The following is an 11,154-nucleotide window of genomic DNA, read 5'->3' as shown; positions in this document are numbered from 1 at the left end:
ACCCACGCAGGCAAAGGGAGAACCTTCTGGGTTCGAACCCAGAACCCTCCGTGAGGTGACCGTACTAAACCACTGCACCACTGCACCACCGTGCCGCCCCCCATTGTATTCTTTCCGAGCATAATGTTTTTGTAAAATGACTCGTAATCCAACTGCATCGGTCACACCGTGCCTCGTCTTATAACACCGAACACCACTTTAAGTAACGGAACATAATCGCTGCCTAATCAGTGCAAAATATACGATTCGGACTGGACGCTATCCCCAAAATCTTCAACAGTTCAACCGCGCCCCTAAATGAGCACCGCGGCAGCGGGTATCCATAGCAACCAATAGTTCTGCTTGACGCTTCAGATGATAACTGTTGATGAAACCGATCAAACCCTCAGCGACTGACTTCCAGCAGACTTTGAACACGGCGTGTCCTGTTGCTTCACCTACGCTGTATTGTGACGTAACATACGTCCATCTTAAACATGTTTAGCAGCGTGTCATACCTCGTCTTACCTGATATCATGTCGTATCATATGTCAGTGTACATCATCTTCTATTGTGCCTTTTATATGGTATCATGTTTTCTTTCTTCCGGTCTGTTATGTTGTTATTTATTGCAGTATAAATTCACATTGCAGTATATAATATGATCACATACGGTATTGTGCTGTTGTATCTGCCGTATATTATGCTGGATTGGGTTTTTGAGGAAATCCGGTTTCACTCATGTGTTCAGCAGACATTGACAGTGACTTATTGCTCCCCAGGTGAGGACAGTTGATTATGTCCTCACAGGAACTCCAAAGAACAGCTGTTCTTTCTTCTTCCATTCACTTCCGCCTCCAGACAATCCGTCTTTCACCCTCACTGCCTCTGTCTTCTTTCCCTCCCCTTCTTCCCATCCTTTCTCTCCCAGCTTCAATCTCACCATAATTCTTCTCGCTCCTTGGCTTTCATGGTCGGCCAACTTTTTCAGCTTTTTATCTCATTTCCGATTGCGTCTTGCGTTTTGTCTTTGTGCGTCTGCTGCTGGAGCCGCGTACCTGGTCTCACCGGTCAGGAGCCTAAAGGTCAGAGGTCAGATAAATAGTTGTCAGTGGGGCCTCTTCCCAGGAGAGAGAGTGAGAGAGATTGTTATTAGATGAGAAACCTGAAACTGGAAGTGAAATTAGCATTTTAGCAAGAGAGAAGACGCCTCCCACTCTGTTCTGTCTGTTTCTCGTCTCTTAATAGCAGCCTGCAGATTAAATGTTTGTGTGTGAGACTGTCTGAGAATTCAAAGGTAGATGCTCTACGACAGTTAAGGACAGTTTGGACTGACGTTAGCATATTAGCTTTTTTATGATACGTTTAAGAAGACCAAACCACTTTATCTGCCAGTTACATGTTTTTTTGTTTGTTTGTTTTTTAAACAGAGGAACACACAGGAACCTGACCTCTGCATTTAATCCATTCGTGAGCAGTGAACACACACACACACACACACACACACACACACACACACACACACACACACACACACACACACACACACACACACACACACACACCACTTGCCACACTTGCCAAAGAATCAAACCAGCGCGCCGCATGGATTTTGGTGCATCTTAGTACTATTCATTCTTGCGCTGCTAGAGATTTTGCATTAACAAGGTTCTGCTGCAGATGAAATAGGTGGCCACACTACACACAACAAACTACATCAGACTGAGGCAACAATCCCATTTCCAAAAGCCACGTGAAATAGATATGTCAACACAAAATGAACAGAGAGAGAGAGAGAGAGAGAGATGGGGGTTGGAGGATATCCTGAGAGGAGGATTGAAGGAAGAGGGGGAGATGGGTGGAAGGATAAAAGATGGATTAAGGATGTGTTTCAGATTGGCAGGAGCGGTTTGTATGTGCTGGATATGTGTGTTTAACGTGCATGTGTTTAGCGCGAACAGTAAGCTGATAGATGTGCGACTTTATTTGTTACAATGTTTTTCCTGCAGCCTGCCGTTCCCCATGTCTCAGAAGGAAAAAGCCTTCTTACCAACATACTTATCTGTGTGTGTGTGTGTGTGTGTGTGTGTGCGCAAACCTCTTTACATGTGATAATGACAGCTGTAATGCCTGTCTGATATATACTCAGCTCTGGGACTTCGGTTGCATGTTTATATCTGTTTGTGTGTGTGTGTGTGTGTGTGTGTGTGTGTGTGTGTGTGTGTGTGTGTGTGTGTGTGTGTGTGTGTGTGTGTGTGTGTGTGTGTGTGTGTGTGTGTGTGTGTGTACCTGAAATATGCACGTAGGATCGACATGCTTTACAAGCTCTTTGTGTGAACACAGGAACGTATCAGAGAGGGATAATCTTAAACGTGTGTGTGTGTGTGTGTGTGTGTGTGTGTGTGTGTGTGTGTGTGTGTGTGTGTGTGTGTGTGTGTGTGTGTGTGTGTGTGTGTGTGTGTGTGTGTGCGTGAGTGTGTGTGTGTGTGTGTGTGTGTGTGTGTGCAGGGGAACACTGTGTGATGAATGGTCTATGACAGGTGTTGGGGATGAGATCTCCAATTATCACACTTTAATACCTTTTTTCCTGTTCACACATAAACACACCACGGCGTGGAGCAGCGGGGAGATTCAGAGACGAGAGAAAATGTAGTTAGAGAGAGAAATCCAAAAAAGAAAGTAAGACCAGCGGATTTCTTTTTACAATTTGATATGTTTACCTCCAGTCGAGTAATGTCAAATAAGAACAAATAATAAACATCAAGAGCAACTAAATCTGTGGTCATTTTGAACAAATAAGGGCTGGAGAAAAAGAGGAAAAAGAGCGGGAAGATGATCTCGATCATCACTCGGAAGAAACATGACTCCGTTTTGTTTTTGCCGTTCTTCTTCTTTTTAAATATGATACCGAACGCTGAAATGATGCTCTGACAAAGATACACAGGAACGTTTTAGAGACACAAAGAAGGGTGTTATGGGTAACCGCGGGTTGGAGAGGAGCCAGCGCACACACGTACTAAATCTCAACAATGCGTCGCGTTTAGTCTGGCGAGCTGATTGGTCGATTAAACTGCGGTCAGGAGGCTTTGAGGATCGAAACTGAAAAATGATTCCACAAGTGGTGCCAATAAATGAAAAAAGAAACAGACATGCAAAGTCTCTGATTGACTTGTGCACGTTTAGATACTGTATGTGCAGGCGGGAGGAGCATGTTTCAGCACTCAGAGTGTATTCCTCACATAATCTACAACACATTTTATCAGGGCATGCCGAATTCAGCACGCAGGTTCATTCCTTTCCAGGATCTTTTATGATAAAGAATTTTCTGGGAAGGTAATAAAGGTTTGTTTGTGGTGCCTTAATCTCTCCAGGTAGACATTCATAGTGTTGCAGTTTTTGTTCACAGAAAAATCTCCACCAAAAGTTGCGTAATGAATGAAAAAATAGAGTAGGAGAGGGAAGTTAAATTTTCTCTGCACACTAGTCAGCATGAAGTGGGTGTGAATCGACAATTTTGGAAAGTTGCAGTTGACATAGACACCTCTTATCCAGCGTTGTGGATAGGTGTGTGTGTGTGTGTGTGTGTGTGTGTGTGTGTGTGTGTGTGTGTGTGTGTGTGTGTGTGTGTGTGTGTGTGTGCGAGTGTGTGTGCGAGTGTGCGTACATGTCTTTCTATAGTTATAAGGACCAATTTTAGTTTAAAACTATATTTATGAGGACAAACTCATGTGAGGACATTTAGACCGTAATTATGTCAAAGAATGTCCTCACAACTATAGAAAGACAATTGTGTGTGTGTGTGTGTGTGTGTGTGTGTGTGTGTGTGTGTGTGTGTGTGTGTGTGTGTGTGTGTGTGTGTGTGTGTGTGTGTGTGTGTGTGTGTGTGTGTGTGTGTGTGTGTGTGTGTGTGTGTGTGTGTGTGTGTGTGTTTCCAAAGCTGTCCAACCATTTGGTGTATTTCCAACAGACCATGAATCTGGCCAAACTACACATTAAATTCAGTTTACTTTTCCAAAGCAGTACTACTGCCAGCCTATCACCGGTGAAAGCATAACATGCTCAAATGTATGTGGACGTGGACTCGAATAGACTCCCATTTAATTTTCTCTCATTAAAGACAAAGTGAATACTTTTTCCCAAAAATTAATTATGATGTAATTTGCTGAAGTCACTCCTTATTGTTAGTTCTCTGGTGGTCCATTTAAAATAATTCCATTATTAATTAGAACATATTCCTCAATAAGCGATATGTTTGGAGCTGTGTCTGTTTGATTGACAAGCCTGTGGTGCAGTCAGGTTTCTGCTATAGTTGTGCGAGCGTAGTGTCCTCGGTTCCCCATCAGATTGAGTCAGATCCACCGCCCGTTCCTCCCCAGCTCGTCCAAATATGGTCACTTCTGGCTCCAAAATAGCGAGATGGCGACGGACAAAATACCAAACTCGAGGCTTCAGAACGGCAGTTCACAAACCAATGGGTGACGTCATTGTTGGTTGCTGCTTCGCTTGGATTTAATTACAAACTGGAGACATGGAGTTTGAAAGATGTGGACTCGTTTACGGTCTTTGAAATCTTAAGACAACAGGAAATAGGAAAAGGCCTGTCTATATTCATAGTTTTACAACCATCCCAGAATATCTAGTATGACTTTATTTTTTAGAATAAAGTTAGTAACCTTAAGAAAGGTTCTTTTTTTAATTTCAAACGAACAGAGTGAGATGATTTTAACCCACATTTCACTCACACATTGAACACGTGTACCATTGTTTGGAAACACAAGCTTGCAGACAGACTCGCGGTCAACGTGTTGTCTTCCTCATGTTCTCCGTCACTTCCCGCTCCTCTTCCTTTGATGGCTCTGTATCTGCTGCATCAGCAAGGTGCCAGGCGGCACAATGACATCATGTGATGGAGACAGTGTGGGATGACTGACACTATCCTCCGCCTGTCACTCATCCTCCCCGCCCTCTAAAGCTGTGTTTATCTGTAGCTGTGACTGACTGACAGACAGGTGTGTGTGTGTGTGTGTGTGTGTGTGTGTGTGTGTGTGTGTGTGTGTGTGTGTGTGTGTGTGTGTGTGTGTGTGTGTGTGTGTGTGTGTGTGTGTGTGTGTGTACATTTAAACACATGCCAACATACACAACACAGACTTGATGGGTTGCTCTTAACTGTAAAATTTAAAGCTGCAGTCTGTAACTTTCAGCACATTTAATATATAGTATGGATGTTGGAGCTTCGTTGTTGGTGCAATGCTGTGAAAACATTATCAACCAATCTGGCAATGTCAGATATTATCCACTTACATCTGATGGCATTAGGTTTAGACAAGCAGCCAAATATGGAGAGCATTTCCAGCCAAAGTAATTTAGGTGTTTTTAGTGTTTTGCCCAATTATCAATAGGGAAGAAGTGTTGTGTTATGTTTCAGTTTTAATTTCTTTTCCTAATGGAAGTATTACAATTTGTCTGAAAGTATGAAAACCTACACTTTGGTCTAGTGTATGATCTCCATCGCCTTGTCAAGTTATTCATTACATAGACTACAATAAAAGTCTTTGGATTTACCCTTTTTGCTGAACAGGAACTAGTTTATGTGGAACAAATTTATTCTTTGTAAATAAAATCATTTTTTTTAAATGCCATGAATAAATATGCCCCGCTATTTATTTACATGCTAAGCACATCACTGCACAGTCTAATTTAATAGACAATTATATTGGTCATTTTCACTTCCCAAAACCTTTCAGACCCCTGACATTATTCAAACACTGTTAGATTCAGTTTTAACACTGAGCACACAGTATATGTACCAAGAACCTAAACCTCCGTTGTAATGTCAGCTCTGAAACAAAGGTGAAGTATAGTTTAGACTGTATTCCCAAAAAAAAAACTTGAAGTAATGAAGGCTCAAAGGTTGGGAATTACTTTTTCTCTTTGGATTTTACATACATTAGTTAAAAGGCATTCATTAACCCAAAACAAACAGATAGATTTGACATTAAAATCCAAATTTTTCTGGTTCTTAATCAAATGTCAAATTAAAACATGTCTCTCTATGTGCAGGGAATAACAATCCAGCAGCACACAACTCGGCCATAAAAATCCATCTCTTCAAGTAAGACTGAAGCTCTTCTTGAATCGAGAGAATAAAAACAGTCCTTTTCTTTTTAGGCCAATATGGCCTTTTTTTCCAGGCATAATTGTTTACAATTTCCTTTGTTCATACAGTGGCACAGTAGTTCATCTTCAAATATCCTTTTACCTGCTTTTGAAGCCATTTGGGGGCAACTTGTTTGCGTTGATACGTTTAAAAGCCTGGAAATAAACCACCAACCCTGTGATTTACGGTGCATCCTCTCTGTCACCTGCTCACCTCACAACTGTCTTCTCAAGTGCAAAAAATGATTTATTCGTTTTTTTTGTTTTAATTTCTTTGCACCTCTAACATGTATTTCAATAATGTAATGTGTTACTTTAAGTTTGGGCCCTGTTTTATCACAAAATGGACATTAACATAAATTAAGTTTAAAATATTTAAATTTAATTCATTATAACTTAAAAATAACGACCAAAATAATATTACAGTTAAAAAAAATGAGGGGAAAAGCCGTTCATCAAAACTTCGAATAATAAAAACAAAATAAAAGATAAATTACTAGTGTTTTTGTTCATGATTTTGAGCCAAACTGGAGACGAACTTGGTTGATTATTCTCTATTTATATTACAGATAGCTTGGCAGACATATAATTTAGCGCAGTGTATGCAGAGTTTTGTCATTCATCTCTCTCAACAATGCATTTTCAAAATGAGAGAACATTTTTCACTCTTCTCTGCTCTGGTGCCCTTATTTGACATTTTCGCTCCAGCTTTGATTGGATGTCAGACTTTCCGTCTGCAAGCTGATTGGCTGCCTAAAGAGGATACTTGTGTGTATCAGGAAGTGATCAAGATAATGTATGTGGTAGATTATTTTTGGCTGGACAGATAGGATAACATGTTGTTATCATTAGTCTGCTGACTATCAGTGTTATTATGAAATGAGTTCAGTTCTGGTGATCTTCATCATTTACCTTTTATGAATGTGTTTTCTCATGTATTTATCTTCATGTTTTTAGCTCCTAAAATTCTTCATAATGCAGCAGTTTGCTCTCTTTACTCTGAGCATCACTTCTTCTAAAATAAACGTATTGTCCTGTGTCCTCAGCCTCAAAGTGTTTGCAGTGTTGTGACTGACTGATTCGCTGCAGCGCTGCAGCTACAGACTCTGCTGACTGAATGGAGCCTTTGAAACCAGACGATGGAATTTTCTCGTGTGCGTTTGCTCATGTGTTCGTAGTGTTTGTACAGTTCTGTATGTTTTTACAGAAAGAGCGTGTGTGTGTGTGTGTGTGTGTGTGTGTGTGTGTGTGTGTGTGTGTGTGTGTGTGTGTGTGTGTGTGTGTATGTGTGTGTGTGTGTGTGTGTGTGTGTGTGTGTGTGTGTGTGTGTGTGTGTGTGTGTGTGTGTTACGGTTGGACGACCGTCACAGGCTCATGACCTGCTCGTGATCCGTGCTGGTGCGTACAGTATGTTTACACACGGTACAGTATGTGTCTGCATGCGAGTGTGACTGTGTGTTAGTGTAAACGTGTGTGTATATATTCGCCTTGACCCATAATGTTTTTGTTTTTTTCTTCTAGTAAAAAAAAAGGAGGTGACTGGAGAGTTGTGCCCCAGTTTTGGACTCCACTAGCGGGGTGGCCAGGCGTCCCGCAGGGCCTGTGGCTCCGGGTCGGACGTTCCAGATCTGTGAAGATGCACCATCCGTAGAGGCCAGGTTTGTGTGTGTGTGTGTGTGTGTGTGTGTGTGTGTGTGTGTGTGTGTGTGTGTGTGTGTGTGTGTGTGTGTGTGTGTGTGTGTGTGTGTGTGTGTGTGTGTGTGTGTGTGTGTGTGTGTGTGTGTGTCTCACTGATTAGCCTGACAATCTGCTTATTGATGCTCTGGTTAATGATGTTCCCAGAGCAACACAGACAGATTGACAAATGAGGAAGAGGAGGAGGAGGAGGAGGAGGGTGTAGGTTCATGAGTATTCCTTTTTATTGTGTCACCTAAAAGTAAAGGCTGTTTTTAAAATTGTTTTTATTTCTTAGCTTCTCTGACCAACCACAATGTTCAACAACATCCAATGCATTTGTTTTTAACTGAACAAACAGTTTTATAATTGCTGTTACCAAAGTGCCAAGATGGTGAGTGTATATCTAGTAAACATTTGAAAGGTTAACTAATAGTTCCCTTTAAAGGTGAAAAACTGATATTTTTCCAAAGATGTCAAACACATAAAAATTTAAACTGTTAGATGAGATCAACTTTAAACATTTCTGTAGACTGACAAATTAAATTAAATAATTAAGTAAAGATCATCAAAAAACAACCAGAAATCATGCAAGTCCAGTCTTTATAGCCAAAATGAAACTAACTCACCTACCAGTCTACAAATCATTACAGACTTCACATTTATAAATAAGTGACTTTCCTGCCCACTTGGATGTGTAGAAAATTTGGCTCTCCAAATGACTGAACTGTCTTTGGACAGTTTTTACTTCATATTTTTGACTGTGTGTAATTACAGGCCTTTTTCACACCAAACATGTCTGACAGCAGAAAGCTCCGGAGTAAGCAGTGATATTAATAAAGTCTGCACTCCATTTAGATCTGCCAGGACGTTTTTTTATTAAACACATTGACTCATTTTGTCATCAGTATCATTAGTTCCACCTTTGTATTTCCTGCTTTGACAAGTGAAAATGCGTCCAATGAAAAAGAGTCTGTTGTTTTTAGTATTACCTGAATATCCCTGAATTTACTTAAAACTCCCAACATTTAAAAAAAAAAAAAAACATCTACAAATTTCCATTCTTTGAATTATCCAATTATTTATATATATTTGCTACTTTTACCTGATGTTAATTTTTTTTTCCCATCCATCCACCCCGACCTCCTCCCTGTGTGGACACACTCAAGTCACCTTACGCGTGTTGTTTTGGGATCACATGCCATTGATTCACGCGTTGTTCCTGGGAGGAAAGTCTCATGCCTTCACAAAACGTTCATATTTTCCTGGTTAAAGTTCAGTCCATTCTTCAGCGTGCAAAATTGCTAAACTGCAACAACAAAATTTTCCTGTAAAATTTCACCACAAATACGCCACATAGAGTTTTTTCTGTCTCTAACCTTCTGAGAGGAAACAAAATGCTAAAGGTGTTCAAAAGTTCTGGTTTTCGTGGATTTTGTTGGGCCTAGATGAAGTTTGTAGTTTTCCTCATCAAAACATAAGAGCATAATTAATAGTGTAGTCAAGCAAATGAATGAGGTAAAAATTAAAGAGACATTCCTGCTGCTTGTGTTTCCTGTGTTTATATTTATCACAGTTTGGAGACTGTTGTCTTCGGTTGTATGTCACCTTTATTGTTTGAATCCTCCTGGGTGCTATAATCCACAGTTCTGCGTGTGTTTACATGTTTGTCTGTCTATATGGGATTGTATCAGCTGGTGCATGAGTGCGTGTTCATGTATGCCGCCGTGCTTCAGTGTGTGTGTTGGTGTGTGTGTGCAGTCCCTCGGTGGCTGTTCCCACTGCTGTATAGACGCCTGTTCTGGCGATAGCATTGTCTCCGTGTCCAAAGACCTGCCGGCTGCCCTATTTCACCACGTCTTTATGATGCTAATACGGAGAAAGAAGGAACGAGGGAGGAGGGAGAGCGAACGATAGCTCGACAAACAGAGAGAAGGGGTAATCTTTCCCCTCCTCGTCTCTTCATTCTCACCACCTCCTCCGTTCTCTCTATCCCCCTCTACTTCCCTTTCTTCTCGTCCCTGCACCCTCTTCATCTGCCGCTTTCTTATCTTCCCCCTTACTTCTTTGATAATCCCTCCGAACATTGTCTTCATAATTACACACAACAATGATTCCCATCCTTGCAAGAGAAATGTGCGCTGTGCATGGAGAATATTTCATAGATGAAGACCAGTGTGTGAATTAATAACTTGGGTTTCTCATATAGGGTTGTTACCATGTCTTTGTGTGTGTGTGTGTGTGTGTGTGTGTGTGTGTGTGTGTGTGTGTGTGTGTGTGTGTGTGTGTGTGTGTGTGTGTGTGTGTGTGTGTGTGTGTGTGTGTGTGTGTGTGTGTGTGTGTGTGTGTGTGTGTGTGTGTGTGTGTGAGGGGGGAGCACACAGAGCCCAGTGTTGTTTTAACACGACTGTTACATTATGCATGCTGACAGCCCTGCCTGTCCCCATTAAAGGCCCATCTTGTTTCCCCATTATATCTGGTTTCTCTGTTAATAGAGCTCTTTGTGTGGCACTTCCCTTTATACTGGGGGTGTTACAACAGAAAGGTCAGCGCCGGTACAACCTGCCACACTGCCGCCGCTCGCACAACACCCACAACGACCACGACTGCACAATCCTCTCATTACAGTGCTGCTTTTTGGAGGAGGTGTTACGATACTTTTATTCATTCACCATCTTTATGTCTCGGGAATCTCCCTTTCTTTCTTTCTTTCTTTCTTTCTTTCTTTCTTTCTTTCTTTCTTTCTTTCTTTCTTTCTTTCTTTCTTTCTTTTGGGGGGGTTTCCGAGCAGCACCTAATGGCATTATTTACCATAAATAAATCATTAATCTGTCCTTTATTGATTAATATTAAACAAATAGTGAAAACTTTTGATTGTGAAAAAAACGTGTCAATTCATTAAAAATGCTTCATAAATGGCGTCTCTATCTTCAAAAGATGTTTAAACTAATTGAATATGTCACATACATGGACTCGAGAGTTTACAAATCACAGTGTTTTGGCATCTCAGACTTGGGATTTATGTCTTTTGATTGACTCATAGTGGTGTTTTTTTTTTTTTTTAATGCAGACGTTTTGTGCATATGCTCTGTACAAACTAAAAACGACAACAACAACAACAACAACAACAATCGTCTGTCAGAAAAGCTCAACCAGGCCCAGTGTTTGCTACAAATCAACCTGACGTCATTCAACTCGGTGCTGCTTGGGTCACTCACATGCAGTTGCACATTCCTGGTGGTTTTCATGGTAACGTGTTGTATTTCTACTCTTTACTCTGTGATCTTCACAACAAAAGATAAAATTAGTTGTAAATTAATTAGTTTTGGTGTCTGATAAGACCTT

The 11,154-nt window shown here is 40.9% G+C and overlaps 1 long non-coding RNA gene across 1 annotated transcript in view; it reads left to right on the top strand.

The window, feature by feature from the left end:
* Positions 1 to 7,849, top strand: part of LOC138615800 (uncharacterized) — a 49,933-nt gene extending 42,084 nt beyond the window's left edge. Inside the window, exon 3 of the long non-coding RNA XR_011310553.1 lies at positions 7,657 to 7,849. This is a non-coding gene — a long non-coding RNA (uncharacterized lncRNA). The remainder of the gene's footprint in view (positions 1 to 7,656) is intronic.
* Positions 7,850 to 11,154: the final 3,305 nt, after the last annotated feature.

Source organism: Brachyistius frenatus, unplaced genomic scaffold (assembly GCF_029030835.1).
Source record: "Brachyistius frenatus isolate BFR_SWC_R1_liver_20210118 unplaced genomic scaffold, ASM2903083v1 Contig_7, whole genome shotgun sequence".
Lineage (NCBI taxonomy): Eukaryota > Metazoa > Chordata > Actinopteri > Embiotocidae > Brachyistius > Brachyistius frenatus.
This window is presented reverse-complemented; position numbering and strand designations above follow the sequence as displayed.